The following is a 16,950-nucleotide window of genomic DNA, read 5'->3' on the forward strand; positions in this document are numbered from 1 at the left end:
GCAGTAAAAAAATTAATAAATAATACCCATCTCAAGAATGAATTCCAATTGAATAATATATATATACCATTCTGTACGGATCCGACTATGGAAGATCAGATAAAAAATAAAATGTGGATTTATAAGTCCAAAAAAATCCAACCTTGATCGCCCTTCGAGCACTGTGTATAGAAATGTTGAATCTCTCCGGTTCCAGGTGAGCATTGTCTTAAGATAGCGGGTTCAATCCTACCCTTAGCCAAAAAACGTTATAAGACGACAACAACTATGTAAGGCAGTAATTACTTAGAAATATAGTTCTCAAACCAGGTAATCACTAAAAGGGACTCTTAAAAGTCGTCACCTGTATCGAGCAAAAGTTTAAAACCACCGATTATGTCAGCCTACGTCACAGTAACATATATTGAGTGAGTTCCTAACAGTATTTTGTACAGTTTTTTAGTTTAAACTAATTTTCTGCAAGAGTACCATTTTTTTTCATTTTCGCCTTCTTTTTCACTTTTTGGAGTGGATTGCTGTACTAAGAATATAAGAAACATGCATTTTCTCTTTTTATTAGATTTTTCCATTACACCAAATTGAGCTATAGCAACGCGTGGCAGGGTACAGCTAGTAATAAATAAATACGGATTTCTGTAAGGAAGGTAGGCTCTCTCTACCGTGCTAGAAAACTACTAACACCCGAAAGTATCTTGTACCTCTATAAGGCAACCATTCGCCCATGTATGGAGTATTGCTGTCATATTTGGGCTGCTGCATCGGCTACTAGTCTCTCGCTCCTTGAAAAGGTTCAAAAGAGAGTCGCAAACCTGATAGACCCTGAACTGGCATCTAAGCTTCAGCCTCTGTCCCATCGACGAAATGTTGCATCCCTCTGTCTGTTCTACAAGTATTTTAATGGTGAATGCTCTTACGAACTGCAAGCACTTGTGCCCCCACGACGTGAACACCCTCGACAAACCCGACAGACTGCAAAATCCCACCCCCACACAGTAGAGATCCCTAGATGTAAAAGATCTTTTTAGTCCAGTAGTTTCTTCCCCCAGAACCGCTAGACTTTGGAATTCCATTCAAGGTCCCCGCTTCCCCAACTGTACTGACGTGCAGAAGTTCAAGTGCAACGTGAACCGACATCTTGCTGCCCAAATCCCTACTTAGTGCCCCAGTAGTTGCTGCCCCTGATAGTAGCCCCCTACACCAAAGTGGCAATGTGCCTTGTTTGGGGTGAAAATGTAATTAAAAAAAAAATTTTTTTAATTAAAAATAATTTTTTTTTTTATTGATCCATCCGTTATAACACCCAGACTCGTCCGGACATTTTCGCATTTAGTGATAAGAGATATGTCGGAATTGTCTAACCGACAAATGAGGAGGGGAGAAAAGACGTCTAAGGTTTGCAACAAAATGGCGTCGTTGCTTAGAAGTAATCTTTTCTTGTAACGGTAACACGCTGGTAATGTAGACGAATTTAACACATGTGTCTACAGTCTAAAGACCGCAAGAAAACCGCCGACTTCTCGTTCCGCGAGATTCGACGAGATTTGAAATCTATCTAGGTAACATATCAAATCCGGGCACCCGGTTTCGAGTAACAGAAAAATGGTCTAGCGTCGTCCATAGATAAGAGAGTTCTTTTACGTGCCCTCCGAACCACTCTCGGCAAGTTCAACTCTTCCAAGTTAGCACAATAACAGCACCTGGTATGACCAAATTGTCACCCAGTGGTATTGACCATGCTCAACGTTAAATTAATGTGAACTTCTGCATGTCAGTGACATGAAGCGAATGTGTGTTGCAAGAACCGCCGACAGATGTCGCTTGTCAGCCAAAGAACACGGGTCGATAGCTCTTCCTTTTCTAACAGTGCGTGCAAACTAAAATTATATTTTGATACATTTTTATACAATCTTTCTGTAAAAAACAAAAAAAACAAATTATTCTTAAACCTCTATAAATGTTTCATGTTTTTTTTAAATTATATTTTGCTACGTTTTTATAAAACCTTACCGTAAAACCCCCAAATAAGTCTGAAAACAATCTATAAATATTTCATGTTTTTTTTCATATTTATTTTATTTTCAGTTATGAATCACTCATTGAAAATAAATATATTAATACATTAAAATGATATTTTGATACATTTTTTATGCAATAAATGTTTCGATTTTCATATTTTATGTTATTTATTTTGTTATTATATATTTTTGCGTTATTGTAAACACTTGTTTAAGTTTGAGGTTCACATAATGGCCACTAGACGTCATTTTTCTTTCGAAGAACAGGGGTCGATAACTCGTCTCTATTGCTAATGTCGCTATCCTTCAGAAGTGCCAATTAATGATGCGATCCATTAATTTTTTTTCGTAGAATCCCGGTGTTTTTTTTTTCAGGTCAATAATACGATGTGGAATACGATGTGGAATACGATGTGGAATACGATGTTTATCTGGCCCCTGTTTACGGTATTTGCACCGCCTTACGGTGTTATTTAAAATTGTTAAATGTTTTTGACTTCTAATAGGGTATGAGACCAATGATTTCTCCAATCGTTTTTATAACCATCGGCTGTGCTAACCAACCAATGAAAAAAATCTTCCAAAGTTACTATAAAAATTATCGAATTTTGCATTCAATCAGTTCGCCGTTAACTACGTCACGGACCGCGTTTGATTCTTGGCCGCCATCTTTGTTACTGGCAATTACTTTACACTCAGAATCTGATCTGAACTACACTGCTTATACGCCGCCATCTTTGTTACTGGCAATTCCACTCAGGATCGTACTACTACACTCTGTTCAACATAATGTCGCAACACTTGACGATAATGTTGTTTGATTATATGCATGTGTATTTTGTTACTAATTTTTACGGGGTTTTACTGTATATACGTTGGTCTACATCAGCAGGTGCGCCTAATAATATGTATGTTGAACTTGGGACCGCTCAGCGCAGCAACGGCCACCGCCGGTTAAGAAGAGTTCAAGGCAACGGGCAGCAGGTTAGCAGCAACAATCATGAACCAAGAGACAGTTAGATGGCTGAAATTAGACATTTTAGAAAATAAAATGAATAAAAAGTTTCTTTTATTTATTTACGTTGCCCGTGTGGAGAGAGGTAGTATAATAAAGTTATTGAGCAACCAACCCTAAAAAAAAAACCCAAATTTTCTTTAATCAAAATAGCAGCGAGTGCCCATGCGAGCACATACACAAAAAAAAAATAGCCGCAGAAGGCAGGGAGACTCGAACCTGTAACGCGAAAGAGAAAAAGGGGGTGAAAAAAAAAAGCTAACGCGTTTGTTGTCTCGCCCACGGCGACTTTTAACGTCACGGCCCTTCGAAAAAACGTCTTTTAAAGGTACGTTGAGATTGCTAGGCGTATGATGACTTGCAACTTGATACCAGATGATTTACGCTTTCCAATTCCGTGTTGCAGAATCTGCCGCAGGAAGATTTTCTTTTAAACAAAATCAAATTAAAAATAAGATTATAAAAAGAATCGTTTTTTGGTATTGAAAAATAGGCACATTTTTTTTTTCCAATTCCAGTACTAATTCTGACCCCCAAAATTTTAATTTTTCCGAATCCCGAATCCGATTCCGCCCTTTTGCTAAGATCACAGTGTAGTATCTGTTCTGATGCTACACTTCACCTTTTCAGTCTTCGGTCAATGGAGGAGAAATCCGTCATGACTGAGACAATTTTTATTTTTGTTCCTATCCAGAGTGTCCCTTTTTTGGGGAGCTGGATCTTCCCCACATTAAAAACCGACCTTGTGTCCAACTCTGCCCTCGTGGGGAGGTAAATAAATAGGGACACTATCAAAAACGGCCGGTGACTAGAACCAAAGGTGTCACAACTCGACACACGTATTATAAATAAAAATAAAAATAAAGGTTATAGGGCTTACACGCATGTAGGTACGTTTGAAATCGTTAGAACACGAGATAGGACGACGGTGACAATTCGGGGAAACCCCTGAGAGGTCATACCTTTTTTTGCAACTTTCTCTGTTTTCTCCGCTTTTCCCCTTTCGGGTTTGTATTACTGTACACATAGATTCGAAAAAGTTGTCAACAAAAACAAATATATAACAAATAAATGTTATCAAAGGCAAGATAAGTTACTTTTCTACCAAACTGGATACATTTTTTTGTGTTTTTATTCAATGTAACATGTTTACTCAGCTCGAAAACCATACAGTGTTTACCGATGTATTGGAACATTCAAGATGGCGTCTGATTCTCTCTTTAACACGGTAAGTTTGGGAAAAGATGTTATAAATAAAGAACCGGATAAAATACTGTTAAAAACTCGCTCAATATATGTTACCGTGACATATGTTGACATATATTCGGCGGGTTTTTAATAGTATTTTGTATATATAGTTTTTTATTTATAACACCTTTTCCCAAACTTACCGTGTTAAAGAGGGTGTGAGACGCCATCTTGAATTTTCGAATACATCGGTAAACACTGTACGTTTTTCGAGCTGAATAAATATGTTACATTGAATAAAAACACAAAAAATATATCCAGTTTGGCAGAAAAGTAACTTATCTTGCCTTTGATAACATTTATTTGTTATATATTTGTTTTTTGACAACTTTTTCGAATCTATGTGTACAGTAATACAAACCCCAATTTTTTTTTTTTTTTTTTTTTGGGGGGGGGGGGTTAAAGCGACGGCCCCCTTCCTTCTAACTAATTTTAATTCCTCGTCCGTTTCCAGCCATCGTGACTTTATATCTGGGTACTTCTTGAGTCCGTTTCACAACGACAATCTCATCCTTTCCTTCCGCGTTCTTTCGTTTTCTATCCTTGTAGGCCTTGCCCTCTCTCTTTGAAAAGGGGTTAGTTTATTGCTAACCGCCCGAAGCGCCCTGCCGAGACTACTGACGGGGCTGCACAGGCATTTTTGTAGGTCAGAGTGCACCTCCCCGGAAACGGTCACTTCTCAATCCCACTTTCCGAATCTGATGTCACCGTTCTTTCAGTGGGATAGAACTATGTACCCTACTTCGCACTGATATGTCTAATAAATACAAAAATCAGTGATGGATTTCTCCATTGTGTAAATCAGATGCTTCTCGTTTAAAAAGGCCCGTTTTGGAGTTGAAATACATTTATAATGAGATTGGGTTAAGTTTGCGCTGCATTCTTTATTTTAACTAGCAGCTCCAAACAGGACATTCCCTCTCTCTCCCCACTGGGCGCAAATGGCCTCGCACGCATTAACTGTTCATAGTACTACTAACCATCATCCGCTCGTCAGCACAGTCAATCTTACATATTCTCTTGACAAAAGACGAAAAGAAAGTAAGAAAAAAAAACAAAAAAAAACAAAAACAAAAAAAAAAACAACCAAAATAAAACGCGACATCCTTCGAAGAGAAAAATCTAACTATGGGACATTTATTAATACCTTTTACTTATACATAAAAATATCATCAGAAAAATTGAAAAATTAAAAAAATATAACTAAGCAAAAGCTCCCTCTTGTCTGTAACAATGTCTATCTATCTATCTATCTATCTATCTATCTATCTATCTATCTATCTATCTATCTATCTATCTCTCTCTCTTTCTTTCTCTCTCTCTCTCTCTCTCTCTCTCTCTCTCTCTCTCTATATATATATATATATATATATATATATATATATATATAAAGATGGTGTGTAGGTCCAATTGCTTGTTCTCTAAAAACAGAGATTATGAATGTATCCATATATGTATAAATAGTGTATTTTGCCGTCTGAAGAGTAGCTGTTTTGGAATATTTCTTAATGATATAATATTTAAAATTGTCCAAACAATTGTAACGCATAAGAAAATACACAATAAGATGTTAACAGTTTATATTTTGTTGTCTTGATTTTTGAGAAAATATTATATATATGTGTGTGTGTGTGTGTGTGTGTGTGTGTGTGTGTGTGTGTGTGTGTGTGTGTGTGTGTGTGTGTTTATGTATGTATGTATGTATGTCAGGTCATGTCATATGCTACTGGTACCATGTAACCCAGTACTACCTGCCTCATGGCCGGGTCACCGGCGACTAAACTGGTTCCCCCACCAGACTTGTTTGGTGAGGAGGGCGGCTAGTCTCCCTGAAGGATTAAAAATAAGACCTTCCAAAGGGCGAATGAACTCTTTTTCTGGGTCAACGGCCAACTAGCACCGTGTATATTTGTGTGTGTATATGTGTATTGGGGTAGAGAGGGCTCCCGTAAGCCGTGGTGAAGGCAACCTTTCTAGGAGAAGCAAATCTCTGATTTAAAAAACCATAAAGCGGAAGACCAGTGCCCGCATTAAGCTGGTCTGCAGTTTAATTTGTTGCTGGCTATCTTGCTCTTGCTTGTTGCTGGATCTCAACATTTTGAACCGAGAGAGAGAGACTTAGCTGTCGTACAAAGCTAAGACTCTGTAACATCATATTTGTATAGATACTCCCTCAGACATTTGGGCTCATGGATTTTAAATGTCTGAGGGAGTGGCACTCGTCTGACAAGACGTTGCAATCATCATGTATGTATGTATGTATGTGTTCCTTTTTAATAGTATACACCCTGTGTATCGCTTTATTGCAGGTCAATTTTTTTAAATTTTGAAATTGCTATGAAACGCATACAAGTGAAATTTAATACACTGGAAGAGTATAACAAGGTGCCTTGTTTCCCTGATTTTTGTGGAATTTGAACAAATATTTTAAAAATTATGCTAATTTTTCTATTTTCTTGTAATTTTAAGTGAGTGTCACTTTCTTGCATGTCTCCCAAAAATGCTTAGAAAGAGTCGATTGACAGTTAGTGGAAAGGAACGTGTTGTTGAAGGCCTTTCAGAAGGCTTATCCCTTGTAGATCTAGCCAAGGAGCTTGAAAGAAATAGAAGAACATTGTGTTCATTCGTTGAAAATTCAAACATCAAACCAAGGAAGGAAAAAAAAACACAAGAAAGTCAATTTCTGCTTGTGATGTAAGAAAAATTCCTTGTCAACTTATCAAGTAGCCAGGCAGCAACAGCGCTGCTATATTTGACAAGGCTGGAATACCTTCCTTGTCCAGAAAGACACGCTGCAATGTTTTAAGCGAAATTGTAAGAAGTATTAAGGCCATGGAAAGACCTGTTTTAAACCAAACTGATAAGGAAAACGATTGCCTAAGGTTCAGAAATATATGAAAACCAGCTTTGTAAATGTTTTTTTCACTGATGAGGCCAAAACAACCCTTAATGGACCAGATGGGTAGGCCAAAGTTTGGAGTCCTCTTGGATTCCCTACCCGTCATTGATTTTGTTGTCAACAGGGAGGTGGAGGTGTCATCTTTTGGACTGGAATAATCTGCGATGAACTAATTGGACTATTTCGAATGCCAGAAGGTGTCAAACTGACAAGTCAGTCTTATATATTTTTTTTAAAATGATCATTTGTCACTATGACTTGATGACCTTCCATTGGTGCGTCACCGCAAATTGATTTTTACGCATGACAATGCGCCATCCCACTCAGCCAAGGCTACGACATCCTACCTTAAGTCATTAGGCATTAGTGATGAAAATTTGTTCTCCAGATATAAACCCAATTGAGCAGCTTTGGTCAATAATAAAGATGGAAGTTTATGGAAGAGGTGTTCAATTTCCGCCAAAGGATGAACTTTGGAGGAAGATTTTGTAAATTTCCATCATCAGTTGACAAGAGGCTATTCAAAGTTATTTTGAAGCATGGGAGTTATGTCGATAAATGAAACAAAATATCGTTCATTCTTGTTTTTGGTTAATATTGTTACTGGATAGGTTCTTTATTTCATATAACTAAAAATATAAAGTTAGAGTCTTGTTCCTATTTACTTTGTCTCTCCATGAGGGCAGAGTTAGACACCAGGGTCGTTTTTTTTTAATGTGGAGAAAAGGAACAAAAATAAAAATTGTCTCACTCGTGAAGGATTTCTCCTCCACTGACAGAGGACAAGAAATTGAAGCGCAGCATCTGAAGAACAGATACTACACTTTGAAATATTAAATCTTTTATTCAGGAAAAAAAAAAACCTTGACCCGAAGGCCAAGGACAGTTGAATCTTGTTTTATTACCGAAAATATACATTTTTAGACACTTGCAATAAAATGATACACACTTAAAATTACAAGAAAATAGAAAAATTAGCATAACTCTCAAAATATATGTTCAAATTCCAAAAAAAAAATCAGGAAAATAAGGTATCGTGATATACTCTTCCAGTGGACCAAATTTCACTTCTCTGCGTTTCATAGCAATTTCAAAATTAAAAAAAATATTGACCTGTAATAAAGCGATACACAAGGTTTAGCATATACTTTTAATGTATATGTACAATAAAAATGTATTTTTTAATTGTCAAATCTATTTAAGCTCAATGAAAATAGATTACACTTTCAGAGCATATATATGGTTTGTAAACAATTCAAATGCCACAGATATATTTATAGCACATTCATATCATTTTCTTTGAAATATGGTACGCATTGCACGTGTTTCGTTGAATGGTATACCAAAAATTCTCTCTCTCTCACACACACACACACACACACACAGCGTGAAAAATATAGTCGATGAAAAAAAAAACAATAATGTGCTCGATCGTTAAACGGTGTTTTTCTTTGTTTACTTTGCGTTGTTTCGCGGTTTCAAAGTCGCTGATGAATTGCATTGATTCCATTCAGTCTTTAATGGTTGATTCAATGCAATGAAACCACCGATAAGCCTTTGAAATATGTATAGTGTTGAAATATATATATATATATATATATATATATATATATATATATATATATATAAAGCTGAACGTCTGTGTGTGTGTCTGGTCACGAATACGCTCCTATATGGTTGACTATTATAGAAAACTGATCACATATAATGATAGAAGATGTATCGAGACACACGAATGGGTATGTTTGATCTGGCATAATGATGATTCATTAAAATTGTGGGGTCTCATACGTGCCTGGTCCACAAAGTATGGAAATAAAAAATTTAAAAATTAAAAAAAAACGTTTGCGTTTTTGATATAGATGTACATAATAATACTTTGATAACTTAAATAGAGATGGTATAATAAAAGTGTGAGGTCTGCGTTCGCGCCTGGCCTCCATAGAATGGAAATAGGCACAAACTTTAATAAAGACTTTTCATATCTATCTGCGTAAGTATACTTTGATAATTATGTTTCGGTTTGAAGAAATATGGTATAATAAAATTATGGGGTGTTTGTTCGCACCTGACCTCCATAGAATGGAAATATGTCACAAAGTTTAACAAAGTTTTTTTAATATAGATCCACAGAATATTGTGATAAGTGTTTCAGTGTGAACAGGTATGATATAATAAATTATGGGGTTTATCTATTTTTACTTTCATCATATTTTGCTTTGGTTTTGATACCCCCAAATTCGAAGCTATCTCTTTACAACCCTTCCTTTTCATAACCTATTCATACTTTCATAAATCAGAGTCCATTTTCTGTAGGCTGTTTTTGAACCCAGTCAACGACGGGTACTTTTGCTAGTATATATATATATATATATATATATATATATATATATATATATATATATATATATATATATATATATATATATATATATATACATACATACATATATATATATATATATATATATATATATATATATATATATATATATATATATATATGTATAGTAAGTTATAAAATATATATGGCGATTAAGCTACACTGAATATTCCGCGTTCATCCACTCTAGGACTCTTCAGGCTTCAGTGTAGCTTAATCGCCATATATATTTTATAACTTACTAACTACCTCTACCTACGTATTGAGCACTTTTGAAGTAAATACTTAAAGTTTACGCATAAATTTATACTTTCGTATATTAATTTATGTGAGTAAATTAAGTAGTTTTATATATATATATATATATATATATATATGTGTGTGTGTGTGTGTGTGTGTGTGTGTGTGTGTGTGTGTGTGTGTGTGTGTTCAATTGATATAAATTTTAAATTTTCGAATTAAAAATTTGGAATATTCAACTCTTCTGTGTTAGGGTACATACTCAAATCAAGCTGACAAAGTTTATACCATTTTTTAGGGATGACTTGCTTTCTGTCGATCTGAAGAATGATCATGTGTAGTCCCAGGTTTTGCCTTCTCACTCTTTGAGAAAGGAATAGTTTATTCAGATCACCTGGGGCGTCCCTTTGTGGAAGTGCCGACGGGACTACTTATGCCATTTTTTGTTCGGCCAAAATGCTTTCCTTCTAGAACGCTGGATTTTCAAATCCTTCTTTCTTGACTGTGTGGGGTGGGGGGGGGGGTAAATAATAAACCCTTTTCATAGAGTTGGTCTTGGCTTTAATGGGTGATTGCCCCAATGGTAAAATAAATTTTTTTTAAATAAAAAAGATGCTATTTGTTTGCTTCCCAATCCAGTAGCTGGTTTAATGTGGAGATAAATCCATCTCATTTGGGGTTTGGGACATTTTGGAAGGGTACAAAAAAAAAAAAAAAATAGCCAAGAACGGACAGGGGCGCCTAAAGCGGCTAGCAATAAACCAATCCTCACTCTCGAAGGAGAAGGTGATATTTGTGAGAATGCAGCTTTTAAGATCGAGAAGGGTCATATCTTAAGACGGTAAAGCATTGTCTAGTTTGTAAGAGACACCGCGCTTAGGAATTAAATGAACCCCTGGAAGTGTCGACCTGTTCCTGAACTTAAAAAAAAAAAAAAATAAAAAAAAAAGCCAGAGTTGCTTACTTACTAAATCTTTACATATAACTCTATCAGTGAAGAAGTAATCCTTCTAGACTGAGACAATTTTTATATGTGTTCCTATCCAGAGTGTCCCCTTTTCGAGAACTGGATTTCCCCACATTTAAAACCGATTTTGTGTCTAACTCTGCCCTCGTAGAGAGGTAAGTAAATAGGCACATCGTATGGGGACGCTACTTCATAATCACGGGCAAATTAATCAGAATGTGGTAAAATAGCCATCACTTCCCCTCTACCTCCAGCCCTCCCCCCAATAAAAACAAAAACAAACGTGCGCATCAAACGAAAACACGAGAGCATACATTCACTGAAGAGCTTCGCCGCATCATTGAGAACAGAGCTTCCGCCCAGGCGAACCTCGACTAATATGACGACCGGACAGAATCAGAGATTGGATATGGTAAACAGCTGCTGCGAGAACTACAAGTAAGCACTATTTATTTATTTTAATTGTTATGAATTAATTATTTTGACCTAGTTTATAAATAGGGAGGGGGATTGATGGCCCCCCCTCCCCTATTCTGTAGTGACCTGAAACATGATACCCCCCCCGTTCGCTGAAGTACAAACAATAAGGATAAACATTGATCCAACATCTAAACAAATGATGCAGCAGCGAAAACGCATCTTTGTTTTAGCCAAAAAGTCTTGAACAATACAGACTCCAAAGTCCAATCGAAGACGTTTCATTAAATAGATCACCGTGCGAACGGGTTTCTAATTTAGTCTTCAACCCAAGCAGAGACAACATCATTGGTCTTTCTTGAAACCCTCAAAAGGTAAGTCTGTTTAATTTTAAACTTTGGCCATTTTTTTCTTTTCATCATTTAATTGGACATTGATCGTACTTGTTGATCCTGAGTGGTTTCTTTTAAGTCATATTCCAAAGAACCACGTAAATTGATCGAGTAGTTTTATTTTTATGAAGAAAATCATTTTGGGGCGATTAATAGGAATTCGTTGGCATTATAGCATAAATCTAGTAGTTATAACTTGGGCTATGACAACAGCATATTCTTTTAATTTTTTGGCTCTCGAGTATACATCCGACACAGTTAGACACAGTTGATCAACAGAGAACCACATTACTCTATATAAAAGCATATAAGATATTAATGGATACACACGCAAAACAATGAAAAGAATATGCTGTTGTCCTAGCCCTAGTTATGACTTATTACTGAGTTATCTCCTTTTGATTTTTTTTTTTTACATTTATTTTTTGAGAATTTTTTTACGACCTAACCCAACGTAGTATAAACACCCTCAATATCCCCATGTTAAGAACGGTTTTTGGAATAACCCCCTCAACCTCGAAACCGTTCTTCAAATGAGGAGGTTGGGAGTGTTTATTTCCGAAGCCATTCTTAACATAGGGAGGTTGGGGGTATTTCTACTATGCTGGGTACTGTCGTAAAATACATTTTTATATATAATGGCGGGCGGGATAGTTATTTCTCAGATATTTATCAAATCAAGTAATTACAAGTAAAACTACTTGATCAATTTACATGACTTTTTGGAATATGACATCTGCGTTCATAAAGATTTTTCCTGTGTTTTCTGTATTTTTTTTAATTAGGTCGAATTTTTTAATTTTTTTATTTTATGTATTCTATTTTTACACACCTTTTGTCAAAAATGATTTTTACTTTAAAAAATTACTCGTCGCCAGTGTTTGTCGGTACTCACTTATTTATCTAGTTTTCACTTTTTGATTTATAAAAATATTAGCAAGAAGACCCGACGTTGCTCGGCATTGAATGACGATCACTACTATGTATAGATATATATTTTTTTCACTATGCTCATAACACCATAATAATTTGGGGGAGGGGTGATTTACAATACAGAGACGTATGAAAAAGTGTTAAAAACAACAAAAAAAATATAACGAATAAATGTTATCAAACGTTTTAATGTTTAAACGCACCAAAAATGGCGCCGCTCGTGTAATGCAAAAGTGCCCTAATTTTTAAATAAATTTAAGCCATGCATATAATACCACTAATTCAGAAATGTTTCCAGCATTTACGTTTCTTCAGCTACGTTATGGATCGAAACGGGAGCAGGGTAGAGGAGGGGTCAGTAAAAATTAAATTGCTTTACAATACACAGACGTACGAAAAAGTGATAAAATATTTTTAAAAATATATAACAAATAAATGTTATCAAAGGTAAGATAAGTTACTCTTCTACCTATCTGGAAAAGTTTTTTTTAGTGGTTTTACTCTAAAACGTTTAATCATTCGAAGATGATACAGTGTTTATCAAAATATGTGAAAAGACAAATGGCGGCGAGCTGACTGCTAAATACGTGAAGTTTAGAAAAATGAGTTAAAACTAAAATATATATTCAAAATAGTGTTATATATACTCAATATATGTTACCGTGACATAGGCTGACATATATTTGGTAGGTTTATAACAGTATTCTGTATATATTTTTAGTTTTAACTCATTTTCCCAAACTACACGTATTTAATAAATCAGCCGCCGCCATTTGTCTTTTTCGCATATATCGATAAACACTATGATTTTCAAACCGATCAAACGTTTTAAAGCTTTTTCAAATAGGTAGAAGAGTAACTTATCTTGCCTTTGATAACATTTATTTGTTATATTTTTTGAAATTTTTATCACTTTTTCGTACATCTATGTATTGTAAAAAAAAAAAAAAAATTAAATTTTTTTTTTACGCCCTTCTCCCTTTCAATCCAGCTTCCGTTTCGATCCCTAACGTAACTGAACAAGCGGAAGAAACGTAAATGCTGGAAATATTTCTGAATTTAGTGTATTATATGTAGGGCGAGGACAACAGCATATTCTTTTCATTGTTTTCACTCTCGATCTTGCTATCTTTAGGCACCTCCAAAATTACCCTCCCCCTATATATAACACGGTGTAACTTTATTATGAATTAATATTATCAATATAACTTTTGTACCATTTAAAAGGGCAAAATAAGCTGGTAATAATTTTTTTTTAATTTTCATCGTACGAAAATAATGAAATTGCGAGACGAAAATCATGTTTACATAATTGGCGCTTTAAAATAACGTTCCCACGTAGTAAGCATTCTGAACGTGAAAACATATCTGTGTTTTAATAAATCTAGCAAAAATCAACTAATTTTCAGATTTTAGTGAAATTTTCGATACTTATCCATTTTAGAATGAAATTACATATAAAATACAGTTTCCGTAAAATATATGGATGGAAATATTTTTTTAGTGCGTATCCCCACCCCTCCTATTTATATTTTCGGAATTTGAACAAAATATATTTAAATCTATCGAAATTTCTATTTATTATGAAACATAAGAGTTCAAATTAGTAAAAAAAAAAATATTTATTTTTTAAAAATTTAAATACACGTATTGAACAAAAATTTACCTTGAAGTTGCAATTAAAAAATTGATATCAATTATTATGTTTTTTTTTAATAGCGTTTTTTCTCATTAACATATACTATTATCAGTTGAATTGCCAAGAAAAAGAAACTTTGTAAAAATTAATTATTTTTTAAAAGATTAAACTTATTAAAATTCCATTATTTCAAAATGTTCCGTTACAACATAGATTTTTAATTGTGTTTAAAAAAATTTTCATATTAAATTTTAATATAAACATGGCTCTTCCAGCTACTTTATCGTCAGATTAAAACCGATTAAAAATAGTATTGCACAAAAAGTAAACATTTTGTAGACCCACTACGATATCTTGTTTGTTTCTTTTCACGAAACAAAAGTATGGAAGCCGGTAATTAACCAAACGAATACTCGTAAAACCGTATTTCATATTTAATATGCAAATGTTTATAATATTATTAATCATTAAACTGTGTGAATCTTAAAACCCAACAAAAGTATAACAAAGAATAATTATTAATTGCAGTTTGAAGAAGATAAAGAAATGTTTTAAAAATCATTAAGTCGCTTCTGCTTTTCCATAGTTCGTATAGTTAACACATCATGCGTTACTTTTTTCACAATTCTTCATTTTCGTTTGTGTGCAGTCAGCACCAACCCTATTCAGGGTTTAACCGGCTTCCTCCGAAGGAGGAAGTTTCATGGGAGTATGAAATTCACAAGCGGTCCCCAGTCGCATGTATATCCCCGTTAGAGGAGATGACGAGACGTTAGGTTTTTGCAACTTGTTTCAGGGAGGTGTCGACGTCCTCCTACATACAGCACCTGGACTTCCCAAATTGGTCACCCATTTTAGTAATGACCAGGCTCAATGTTGCTTAACTTCGGTGATCTGACGGGAACCGTTGTGTCAACGTGATTATGCCGTACATACGTATATGCGTTTGGCAGTGCCTAGATATCTTATATGCTTTTATATAGAGTGATGTGGTTCTCGGTTGATTAACTGTTTCTAACTGTGTCGGATATATACTCGAGAGTCAAAACAATGAAAAGAATATGCTGTTGTTATAGCCCTAATTATATGTATGGCTTAAATTTATTTAAAATTAGAGCACTTCTGCATTACACGGAAGGCGCTATTTTTGGTGCGTTTAAACTGTCGCCAGGTGGCGCTTCTTGGTCAAAGAACAGGGGACCAAGTTCATTTATTTCATTCTATTCAAATTGTTTATCAATTTATAAATTTAAAATAGAAACTTTGCTGACCCTTCAACAGGTGCAAAAAAAAAAAAAATTAAAACTATATTTTGAACAATGACAATTTTACTTTAATTTAAAAAAATGTTTCGAAATTTTTTTTTTTTTAAATCAAATGTTGCTTTAAAATGTTTAAATTATTAAATTGTTAAAAAAAAAAATACACTTTTACTTAGATTCAAAAATTGTTTCGGGGGAAAAAAAATCCAATGTTTGCTTTACTTCAAAAATTGTTTTATTAAAATTATATTTTCTTACCCAGACTTTTCATAAATGTTTTTACGATTGTATATTGATACATTTTTATACAATAAATGTTTCGGTTTCAAATATTTTTGTGTTCGGAAAAATAAGAAAAAAAAACTTGTTTGTTATTTATTAGCCGTGTTATTTGACCAAGAAACCTATTTATTTTATAAAAATCCAATGTTGCTTTCATTACAAAATTGTTTTATTGAAATTATATTTTCTTATGCAGGCTTTTCAATAAATGTTTTTTTTTTACAATTATATATTGATACATTTTTATACAATAAATGTTTTTACAATTATATATTGATACATTTTTATACAATAAATGTTTTTACAATTATATATTGATACATTTTTATACAATAAATGTTTTGCTTTTCAAATATTTTTTGTGTTTGGAAAAAAATTCTTATTTGTTACTTATTTGCCATGTTATTTGGCCAAGATAAAATTGAAGTCATCGTCTCTAATAATGGCGCCGTCCATGTATTGCAGAAATGCTAAAATTAGATATGCATATTTGAGGTTTTCACACGCACGCGCTCACGCATGAACTTGACTTCCTACTAGATACTGTCCTCGAGTGTGTAAGGTTTTTATATTCAGATTTGTCAGAACAACCTGGCATGAGAATACTTTTCCTTACAAGTAAACCCTGACTAAATATTCAAAGGTAATGGTGAATAAAACGAGACAGGAAGTTTTAAACACACCGGAAGTTGGCACACACGTCTCTCAATTTAGATATGGAAGCACAGAATCGATACAATTTTCAATTATATTTTTTCACCTCCATATAATAAAAATATATAAAAATACGTATTTTTTTTTTTAATTTTAATGGCATAAAATATATGCAATTAAAAAATTAAAAGAAAAAAAAAACAATTGATAAAAAGGTTTATGTATTTTTATATATTTTTATAAATTTTATATTTTTATTTTGTTAATATATTTTTCAAACATGTTTAGTTTGTTTTTGTTGTTGTTGTATTTGTTGTTGTTGTTTTTCAAATATACTTAGTTTAATTATTTGAACCTGCGTAATCTATTACGATCTTTTCCGCCATGTACGCTCTGTCTGCAACCCTTCCCAAAACGCATAATGGATGAAAATTTTTAGATAATTTTACCCATAAGTGTTTCTGAATAATTCTTTAAAGTATCTAGAAAAAAAAAACGTAATAGATATATGATAAAAAAAAATACAAATTGAGAAAAAGATATGCGATTAAAATTTCTTTTTTTTTTAAATTGATAAAAAAGATCGTAATAGATTACACAGTTT

General features: G+C 33.9%; 1 pseudogene; it reads right to left on the reverse strand.

The window, feature by feature from the left end:
• Positions 1-14,963: 14,963 nt before the first annotated feature.
• Positions 14,964-15,082, reverse strand: LOC145260710 (5S ribosomal RNA; annotated as a pseudogene).
• Positions 15,083-16,950: the final 1,868 nt, after the last annotated feature.

Source organism: Euprymna scolopes, chromosome 36 (assembly GCF_053919585.1).
Source record: "Euprymna scolopes isolate OS-2025 chromosome 36, ASM5391958v1, whole genome shotgun sequence".
In the NCBI taxonomy this organism is placed as follows: domain Eukaryota; kingdom Metazoa; phylum Mollusca; class Cephalopoda; order Sepiida; family Sepiolidae; genus Euprymna; species Euprymna scolopes.